Here is a 10,365-nt window from a genome sequence, read left to right as displayed (position 1 = left end):
CAGCTTAACATGTTAGTATTACAATAGATATTATGAAATTGGCTTTTTTAAGGGAATCAACCTCAAATTTTTCTTTTGGAACCTCCCATCACTGAAGGGTAAGCACTATCCTGATTTCTAACAGTGTAGATTGGCTTTTGTCCTTATAATTTCAGTAAATGAAATAGCTTATATTATTTTAAGACTCACTTGAGCTAGAGTGAGAGAGCACAAGAAGGGTTACAGCAGTAGAGGGAGACGGAGAAGCGACTTGCCATCAATTATGGTACTTGGTTAGTTTACTTTCTTGTGGCAGAGGAATGGAAAGATGACCAAGAAAACTGCCTCAGTACCTTGTTCTTGCACTTAGTCATTGTGTTGTCCTGGAACATAATGTTCCCTTTCCATGTGACCTGGCAGGAAACAAATGGGATAAGGGAAACGAGTTTTGTTTTTGTTTTTTTTTAAGATTTTATTTATTTGAGAACAAGACAGCAAGAATAGGAACACAAGCAGGGGGAGTGGGAGAGGGAGAAGCAGGCTTCCCGCCGAGCAGGGAGCCCAATGTGGGGCTCGATCCCAGGATCTCGGGATCATGATCTGAGCCGAAGGCAGATGCTTAACGACTGAGCCACCCAGGCACCCCAGGGAAACAAGTCTTATGGAGCCATCTCTCCCATTATGAGGTTTTCAGTATCAGGTGCTGCGATGTAAATGCAGGCTAGAAACTGCTCCCAAGTTTGCTTGCCAGGCCACTACTCAGTTAAACTGGATGGTTCATGTTTGTTTCTTCTGACGTGGGCCCCTCTAACTGAGACTGCAAAGAAATGAGGCTAACGCTGCAGTGAGTTTGTTGTGGGCACACACACCTGAGACGATGACTGACCTTTCATTGTATTCAGTTCAGTAGGGCAAATTCATGGTATGTCTGGGGTTTCAATTTTTTTCTAGCCTAATATGTATACCTCAGTCTGCCGTAGACTGACCTATTCAATGTTTTAAACCCATGTGAGGTTTCTAGGCTACTTCAGGAATTCTGTCATCAACAAGACCCCCATCTAGACTGAAACTTTCTAGTCAGTAGCTGGAAATAAAACTGAGAAGTGTCTTTTTAGAAAGCAAGGGTCAAAAGCTAAGATGGGTTTTTATTAACTGAGATCTGGAAAAGATGACAGACATGCTTAGGGACACCTGCGTGGCTCAGTCGTTAAGCGTCTGCCTTCGGCTCGGGTCATGATCCCAGGGTACTGGGATCAAGCCCCACGTCGGGCTCCCTGCTTGGCGGGAAGCCTGCTTCTCCCACTCTCATTCCCCACCCCCCCACACACACTTGTGTTCTCTCTCTCACCATGTCTCTCTCTGTCAAATAAAACTTAAAAAAAAGTTTTTTTAATCTAGTGATAACTGTGCCCTGGATCCAGTTGGACACCAGTCATTAGAGGCTTAAGAGAGATCTAACAGATATGCTACAATGTAGGAAATACCAGTGTTTGCATGAGTACAGGCACTGGCTCCAAGGTAATCAAAGAAAACAGTAAGAATGTCCTTGCCATACAATTTTTGACCCCTCTTGAAAACTGAAGTCCACTTTTTAGCCCTATTCAAGATCATAAGCTTAAATCCAATGGCATGCCCCCACTGATCACCAATTTTTACTGCTGCGTATTTTGGCTTATCTAGAGTCTACTCTCTATCCTTATTTCCCACAGTAGCCCAAACATTGGAAATAGAAAGAGGGAAAACATTGCAAAGGAGGTGCTATGTTACTGCAGACACTATAGCTAGTTTTATCTAAAAAACTAGGATGGATAGACATTGAGGAAACCTTTCCATCTTAATAAAAGGTACTGTCTAAAAGATCACTTAATAAAGCCACCTGCACAAACCCATTCATTTCATGCACATCTCCTACCCTTCAATCTTGCCTGTTTTATCCAGGTTCTAACCTGTTATGCACTGACAGTTTCCTAGACATGATCCTAAAATGACCAATCATCAGGCTCTTTCTACTTTAATAGTAATCTCTGAGTTCCATCTTCAGGATGCCAACCATTCTACTCGGGGTTTTTCAGGTTGGACCTCAAGTGAGGCTGCTCTTGCTACCTTTGAGAAGACAGACATTACTCAGAGAAGAAGTATTTAAAAAATATTTGCAATATTCTTCCTTTATTCTCCCTGGCCTGTTTTTTGTTTTGGGGTTTTTTTTTAATAATTTATTTGACAGAGAACACAAGTAGGCAGAGAGGCAGGCAGAGTGAGGGGAGAAGCAGGCTCCCTGCTGAGGAAGGAGCCTGACACGGGGCTCGATCCCAGGACTCTGGGACCACGACCTGAGCTGAAGACAGCTTAACCGACTGGGCCACCCAGGTGCCCCATCCTTGGCCTTTTACCCATAGCATTCTGACTAGAAATATACTTCATTCAATTCCTGAACAAAAGTTAGTTCACTGTATTCCCTATTCTGTGATTTGATCCTAGGATCTTAAAAAAATATTTAAGACAATACTGAAATTTGTGACATAATTTGCTCTGACAAAGGATTAGACTCCTTAAAATCAGGCCTCCCCACAATATCAAAATATGGTTGATAACTGAGTATTTGTAACATACCAAAAATTGAAATCTTTAAGAATAATAGTAATTCTTGGGAAAACAGCAGAAAATAAAGTTCCTCCATAAGTAACTATTATTTGAGAGCATGTATTCTGGGGCACATTTGCAAAAAAATTTTTAGACATATTCTACGTTTTAGATTTGTAAATACATTGACACTAGATACCTTAAAAAGATAACATTACACATTAGTAACCTGTGCCTAAGAACTTTATCTATACATTTAAAATTAATAAAGAAGCCTGGGGCACCTGGGTGGCTCAGTCGTTAAGTGTCTGCCTTCGGCTCAGGTCGTGGTCCCAGGGTCCTGGGATCAAGCCCCACATCGAGCCCCGCATCGGGCTCCCTGCTCGGCAGGAAGCCTGCTTCTCTCTCTCCCACTCCCCCGCTTGTGTTCCCTCTCTCGCTGTCTCTCTCTGTCAAATAAATAAAATCTTTAAAAAAAAAAAAAGCCTTTTGTTTTTACCTAGTTTGAAAATCTCAATATTGTACTTTTAACTAGAAAAATCTTACTTTTCGGGGCGCCTGGGTGGCTCAGTTGTTAAGCATCTGCCTTCAGCTCAGGTCATGATCCCAGGGTCCTGGGATTGAGTCCCACATCGGGCTCCCTGCTCAGCGGAGAGTCTGCTTCTCCCTCTCCCTCTGCCTGTCACTCTGCCTACTTGGCGCTCTATCTCTCAGTCAAATAAATAAAATCTTAAAAAAAAAACCTTACTTTTCTTCGGATGTGAAAGTGAACTCAATAAATGTAGATATCTGTTTTTATTTTATGGATTTGCAAAAGTAACTGTCCTGAAAGCATACAAGTAGCTACTCCACCAATTTTTTATTTGCCTTTTATACTGCCTTGTGTCCTCTACTTTCCTGCAGCTTAACTCAACCCACCTCTGATTATGGTGGCTGTATGCTAGGAGGAAACCTTAAAAAGTAAGCAGAAGTAGATTTTGCTGCCTACAGTGTTTCTTAATTCTGACAGCAAATTGGACTCTGAGGCTGGCGGGGAGTTTCTGCTCTGCAACCGGTTCTTCAATTCTCTGACAATTCAATTCAGTTTTGACACTAACTTCTAGTTAGCACTAATCCTACAGGCTAAGAGCTCAGTTCCACAAGACTGCCAAGACTCCTACTTTAAAGATTTTATTTATTTAAGAGAGAGAGAGAGAGAGAGAGGGCGCCTGGGTGGCTCAGTTGGTTAAGCGACTGCCTTCGGCTCAGGTCATGATCCTGGAGTCCCAGGATCGAGTCCCGCATTGGGCTCCTTGCTCAGCAGGGAGTCTGCTTCTCCCTCTGACCCTCCCCCCTCTCATGCTCTCTCTCTATCTCATTCTCTCTCAAATAAATAAATAAAATCTTTAACAAAAAAAAAAAACTGCATGAGAGGGGAGAGGTTCAGAGGGAGAAGCAGGCTTCCCGCTGATCAGGGAGCCGGATGCAGGGCTCGATCCCAGGATACTGGGATCATGACCTGAGCTGAAGGCAGACGCTTAACCGACTGAGCCACCCAGGCACCCAAGACTCCCACTTTATATGCCAGTTGAAAATGGGGAGTCCTCGCTACCCATATTTTTGCCTAAATACAAATTTGGGGGTTCTCACAACCTCCACCCCCCACCACATGTTTGATAGTTTGCTAGAACAACTAAGGGAAGCATTTTCTATTACCAGTTATGACAAAGTTTACAACTCAGGAACATCAAATGGAAGAGATGCACAGAGCAAGTATAGAGAAGGAAGGATAGCAAAGATCTTCCACGCCCTCTTGGTTTCCTCCAGGCATTTTGATATATTCACACAGCAGAAAGTATCTTGTTCAAGAGTTTTTATAACTCAATTTCCAGCCTCTCTGCGTTTTTCAGAGGTAGGAGGCACGGGTTTTGTTGGAAGTACCTACCCTCATAGAGGGGCCTGGGTGGCTTAGTTGATGTAGCATGAAACTCTTGATCTCTAGGTTATGGGTTTGAGCCTCATGTTCGGTGTAGAGATTACTTAAAAGTAACATCTGTAGAATGTGCCTACCCTCATACAGTGTTTGCTAATAAAAGAAACTTCTATCATTCAGGAAATCCCAAGGATTTTGGTAGCTTATCATTCTTAGTGTGCTTAATTGACAGTTGTTTGAGATACTTAGCACTAGCAATTTGGCAATATTTATCTCAGGTGAAAAATGCAGGAACTTTGAAGTATTCTGCATCAAGGAATTCAATGATTCCATAGTTATATTTAAACAAGTGAGTGAAGGTAAAGGTAAAATAATATGTCCCAATTGCCATGGGAACAAGAATTTTAAGAGGGCCTGCTGCCCTATGGTAATGTGAGGGGAGGAATATCATGTTAATTTTTGTATCTTTAGTAGCTGGCAGCCCAGTATTTGACATCAAATAGGTGTCTGCAAAATATATTTTCACTAAATGACAGTACAAATGACCATCTTATTGTCTGGGTCTTCCTTAAATGCCAGTATTTATTTCTCAAATTCAGAAAGCCAAACTGTCTATTTAGAGATGAAGATATATTTTCTGTCCTGATCTCTTTTTGTCATCTGATTGATTTATATTATCCTTTTTTTTTTTAAAGATTTTATTTATTTATTTGACAGAGAGACAGCGAGAGCAGGAACGCAAGCAGGGGGAGTGGGAGAGGGAGAAGCAGGCTTCCTGCCAAGAAGGGAGCCATATGTGGGACTCAATCCCAGGACCCTGGGATCATGACCTGAGCCGAAGGCAGACGCTTAACGACTGAGCCACCCAGGCGCCCTATCTATTTTTTTTAATGTCTTATGTCTGCTGAACTTTGAGTGGTGGTTATGTCAGACACATGGGATTGAGGAGTGGAGTGGGTTCTGGGGAGAATAGTTGGTGTGAACTACTCTTTGTGGAAGGGAATAGTTCTTGGTATATAAGACCATGAAAAGGATGAATTTGGGAAAGAGCTAGGAAAATCAATTGCCCTTCCCAATTCTTCTCCGTAACCCTCCTCCCACTAGAGGTTGAAAGAGCCAAATAACTGCATTTACAATCTCTTTTACAGATAGTTATAGACAAAGCAACCTAGCTCTGATCAGTGAGGCACAGGGAAAAGTTTGCTTGGGCAACTCTAAAAGACCATGTTATTACACCCTTGTGAGACCTGAACAGAGAGCCAGTTAGTATGTGCCTAGACTCCTGACCTTTGAAATAGTTCGAGATTATTCTGGTGACAGATGTGGCCAGATACCTGCAGAGCAAGTGGCCATGGGTGGATGAATATAAAACTCAACCATAAGAAAACAACCAACCCAATTTAAAGGTGAGGCAAAGACCTTGACACCCCGCTAAAGAAGATACACAGATGGCAAGTAAGCATATACAAAGATGTGGCACATCATGTGTCTTCATGGATATGCAAATTAAAACAAAAGTGAGATAGATACCATGAAACACCTATTAGAATGGCCAAGATCTGGAACAAATGCTGGCAAGGATGTAGAAAACAAATTCTCATTCATTGCTGGTAGGAATAGAAAATATTACATCAGCTTTGGAAGACAGTTCAGTGGTTTCACACAAACTAAACATACTCTTACCATATGATCCAGCAATTGTGCTCCTTGATATTTACCCAAAGGAGTTCAATATTTATGTCTGCACAAAAGACTGCACACAGATGTTTATAGTAGTTTTACTAATAATTGCTAAAACTTAGGAGAAACCAAGATGTCTCTCAGTGGGTGAACAGATAAATAGATGGATATATTCAGACAATGGAATATTATGAAGCACTAAAAAAAGAATGAGCTAAGGAGCCATGAAGGAATTATTTTTTTATTTTTTATTTTTTTTAAAGATTATTTGAGAGAGAGCACGAGATGAGGGAGGTCAGAGGGAGAATCAGGCTCCCCGCTGAGCAGGGAGTGCAGTGTGGGACTCAATCCTGGGACTCTGGGATCATGACCGGAGCTGAAGACAACCATTTAACTAACTGAGCCACCCAGGTGCCCAGAATTTTTTTTTTTTAAAGTAATATCTATGCCTAACATGGGGCTTGAACTTACAACCCTGAGATCAAGAGTAACATGCTCCACTGACTGAGCCAGCCAGTCACCTTGGTAGAGTTTTAAATGCATATTATGTATTTAAAAAAAAAAAAAAGGCAACCTGAAAAGCTCTTTGCTATACGATGCCAAGTATGTGATATTCTGGAAAAGATAAAACTATGGAGACAGTAAAAAGATAAGTGTTGTCAGGGGTTGGGGAGAGGACAGGGTAAATAGGTTGTACACAGAGGGCAGGTATCAAATGTGATCCTTGTCATTGGCCTCAACTTAATGCCTGGAAACAATTTTCTGGCATGGCTCACATAAATTTAACATAGGCAGAGAATTGAGTTGAGCTAAAACTAAGAGTTGGGAGAAACCAGAGTAGTTAGACTTTTAAAGGAAGAAAAAGGGCGCCTGGGTGGCTCAGTTGGTTAAGCGACTGCCTTCGGCTCAGGTCATGATCCTGGAGTCCCGGGATCGAGTCCCACATCGGGCTCCTTGCTCGGCGGGGAGTCTGCTTCTCCCTCTGCCCTTCCCCCCTCTCATGCTGTCTCTCTCTAGTAAATAAATAAATAAATCTTTAAAAAAAAGAAATAAAAGTATATAGAGAGCTAAAAGGAGATTGAACTCCAAAGATCTGCAGACGGTTCTTTCTACTAAGCAACAAAGTACTAATTAGCACATCGGTGTGAATAATAGCTATATAAGAACATGAAAATAGGGGCGCCTGGGTGGCTCAGTCGTTAAGCGTCTGCCTTCAGCTCAGGTCATGATCCCAAGGTCCTGGGATCGAGTTCCACATCAGACTCCCTGCTCTGCAGGAAGCCTGCTTCTCCCTCTTCCACTCCCGCTGCTTGTGTTCCCTCTCTCGCTGTCTCTGTCTGTCAAATAAATAAATATAATCTTTAAAAAGAAAAAAAGAAGAACATGAAAATAATAGAAGGAGAGTATTTGGAGACAATTGTCCATGAATCTCAAATGTTTCTATATTGTCTTGTGATCAGCAGCACTTACAGCTTTCCAAGGTTGTTTGTAAAGAAGATGAATATAGTGACTCTCTTAGATCACAGGGCAGGTTTATTACTGACCAGATATACAATAAATATTCTGTCAAAGAAAAAATTTAAAAAAATAAAAATAAAAACAAAACAAAAGAAAATATTCTGTCTACAATCATCTACATTCAGATCAAAGGACCAATTTGCTTGCAGCATGTTATAAAATACTGAGGTTCCCTAAACTTGGCATTCCCCAATTGTAATGCATACTAAATGCCTGTACAGTATCTATTAGCAATGGTCCATGTTGCCCATGTTAAGACTTGAGGACAAGGAGAACTAACATGAACATGAATCTCCTATTGTTTTGTGAGTGATAAAGCCTTTGTTTCTGATTCACATGTAGTCTTTCATCTGCCAACATTCATGAAACTGTAGCAAGCTAACTAGTAAACTTGTATATACATTGAAACTCCAGGCCCTTCATTGTTTCACAGTAGCCACCATTCTCAGACATATCTGGGAATAATGGTTGTTCAATAAAGCCACAGCAGAAAACTACACAATCTATGGGATATGAGCTGGAGTGCTCAGAAAAGTCTTGCTTCAGTAGTGAGAAAGGATTAGTCCTTGCCTATTACTGCTCAACAAATGTTTTAAAAATATCTAAAGGCATCACCCTGTTTCCCAGTACTTAATTGCATGCCAGAATGAAACTGATGTAATAACAGAAATTTAAGTCAATGTAAATGAACTCAAAACTGATAGTGTTAGAAAATGCCCAAAAAGAACAGTAAAACATTATTTTAACTGTGTTCAATATGTTTAAATGTTAGAGACTAAGATGTTAATTAGAGGAAAAAATAGTAGTGCGAAATGAAGCTGTAATAGAAATGGTCAAAATTGAAATAGAAAATACAAAACGTACACAGTGTCAGGTGCTCTAAAATATATGAACTCATTGTTTCAGAAGAAGAGAGAGTAGAAAAAATTAGAAGGGATGCCTCGGTGGCTCATTCTGAAGCATCTGACTCTTGGTTTAAGCTCAGGTGATGATCTCAGGGTTATGGAATTGAGCCCCGGGTCAGGCTTAGCGATCAGCACAGAGTTGGCTTGAGATTCTCTCCCTCAGATTTTCTCTGGCTCTGCACTGAGCATGGAGTCCGCTTGAGATTCTTTTCTCTCGCCCCTCCCTCTCATGCCCCCTCTCTCTCTCAAGTAAGTAAATAAATCTTAAAAGAAAATTTTGGGGGCACCTGGGTGGCTCAGTCCATTAAGCATCTGCCTTTGGCTCAGGTCATGATCCCAGGGTCCCAGGATTGAGTCCCACATCCGGCTCCCTGCTCAGCGGGGAGCCGGCTTCTCCCTTTCCTTCCACCTCTCCCCTTCTTGTGCTCTCTCTCTCTGTCAAATAAATAAATAAAATCTTTTTTTAAAAAAAGATAAATGTACTCTTAAAAAAAGAAAGATTTAAAAAAAGAAAAGAATTAGAAGAATGGTAGACAAAAGAAACTTCGAGATTTCTTTTTTCCTATACTTTATTTCTATTGCTTTTTATTTATTTTATTTTATTGTTATGTTAGTCACCATACAGTACATCCTTAGGTTTTGATGTAGTGTTCCATGATTCATTGTTAGCGTATAAAACCCCATGCTCCATGTAGAACGTGCCCTCTTTAATACCCATCACCAGGCTAACCCATCCCCCTACCCTGCTTCCCACTATTGCTTTATGATTGACATATAACAGTGTGTTAGTTTTAGGTATACAATATGATGATTTGATATAATTTATGTGTTGCAAATAATTACTACAATGAATTTAGTTAATTCATCATCTCATATAGTCACAAATTTTTGATGTGACATTAACTTAAAAGAAATTTTGAGATTTTTAAAACTCGTTCATTCTTTTTCTTTTCTTTTTTAAGTAGGCTCCATGCCCAACGTGAAGCCCAAGGCAGAGGCCAACATGGGGCTTGGGCTCAAACTCATGACTCTGAAATCAAGAACTGAGCTGAGGGGGTTCCTGGGTGGCTCAGTCATTAAGCGTCTGCCTTCGGCTCAGGTCATGATCCCAGGGTCCTGGGATCGAGCCCTGCATCGGGCTCCCTGCTCGGCGGGAAGCCTGCTTGTCCCTCTCCCACTCCCCCTGCTTGTGTTCCCTCTCTCGCTGTCTCTCTCTATCAAAATAAATAAATAAAATCCTGAAAAAAAAAAAAAAAGAACTGAGGTGAGGTAAAAAATCAGATGCTTAACCGACTGAGCCATCCAGGGACCCTAGAAATTTTGAGATTCTTTTCTTTTTTTAAAGAATTTATTTATTTATTTATTTGACAGAAAGAGATACAGCGAGAGAGGGAACACAAGCAGGGGAGTGGGAGAGGAAGAAGCAGGCTTCCCGTGGAGCAGGGAGCCCGATGCGGGACTCTATCCCAGGACCCTGGGAACATGACCTGAGCCAAAGGCAGATGCTTAATGACTGAGTCACCCAGGCACCCTGAAATTTTGAGATTCTTGAGAGTAAAAAACACAGAAAATCCAAGAAACTCAGAAATTCCTCAGCATCAGAAATATGAACAAAACTACACCAATGCACATCAAAATTGAATTGTTCAAAACTATTAAGTAGTCAGACAAAATGAAAATACACATCCTTTATACTGAGGAACAAAGGCAGATTTTTTTTAAAAGTCATCTCTACACCCAGCATAGGCCTTGAACTCATAACCCAAGATCAAGAGCTGCTTGCTCAACTGA

The sequence above is a fragment of the Neomonachus schauinslandi genome, chromosome Y (genome assembly GCF_002201575.2).
Source record: "Neomonachus schauinslandi chromosome Y, ASM220157v2, whole genome shotgun sequence".
In the NCBI taxonomy this organism is placed as follows: Eukaryota; Metazoa; Chordata; class Mammalia; order Carnivora; family Phocidae; genus Neomonachus; species Neomonachus schauinslandi.
Note: the sequence above shows the minus strand (reverse complement) of the source record.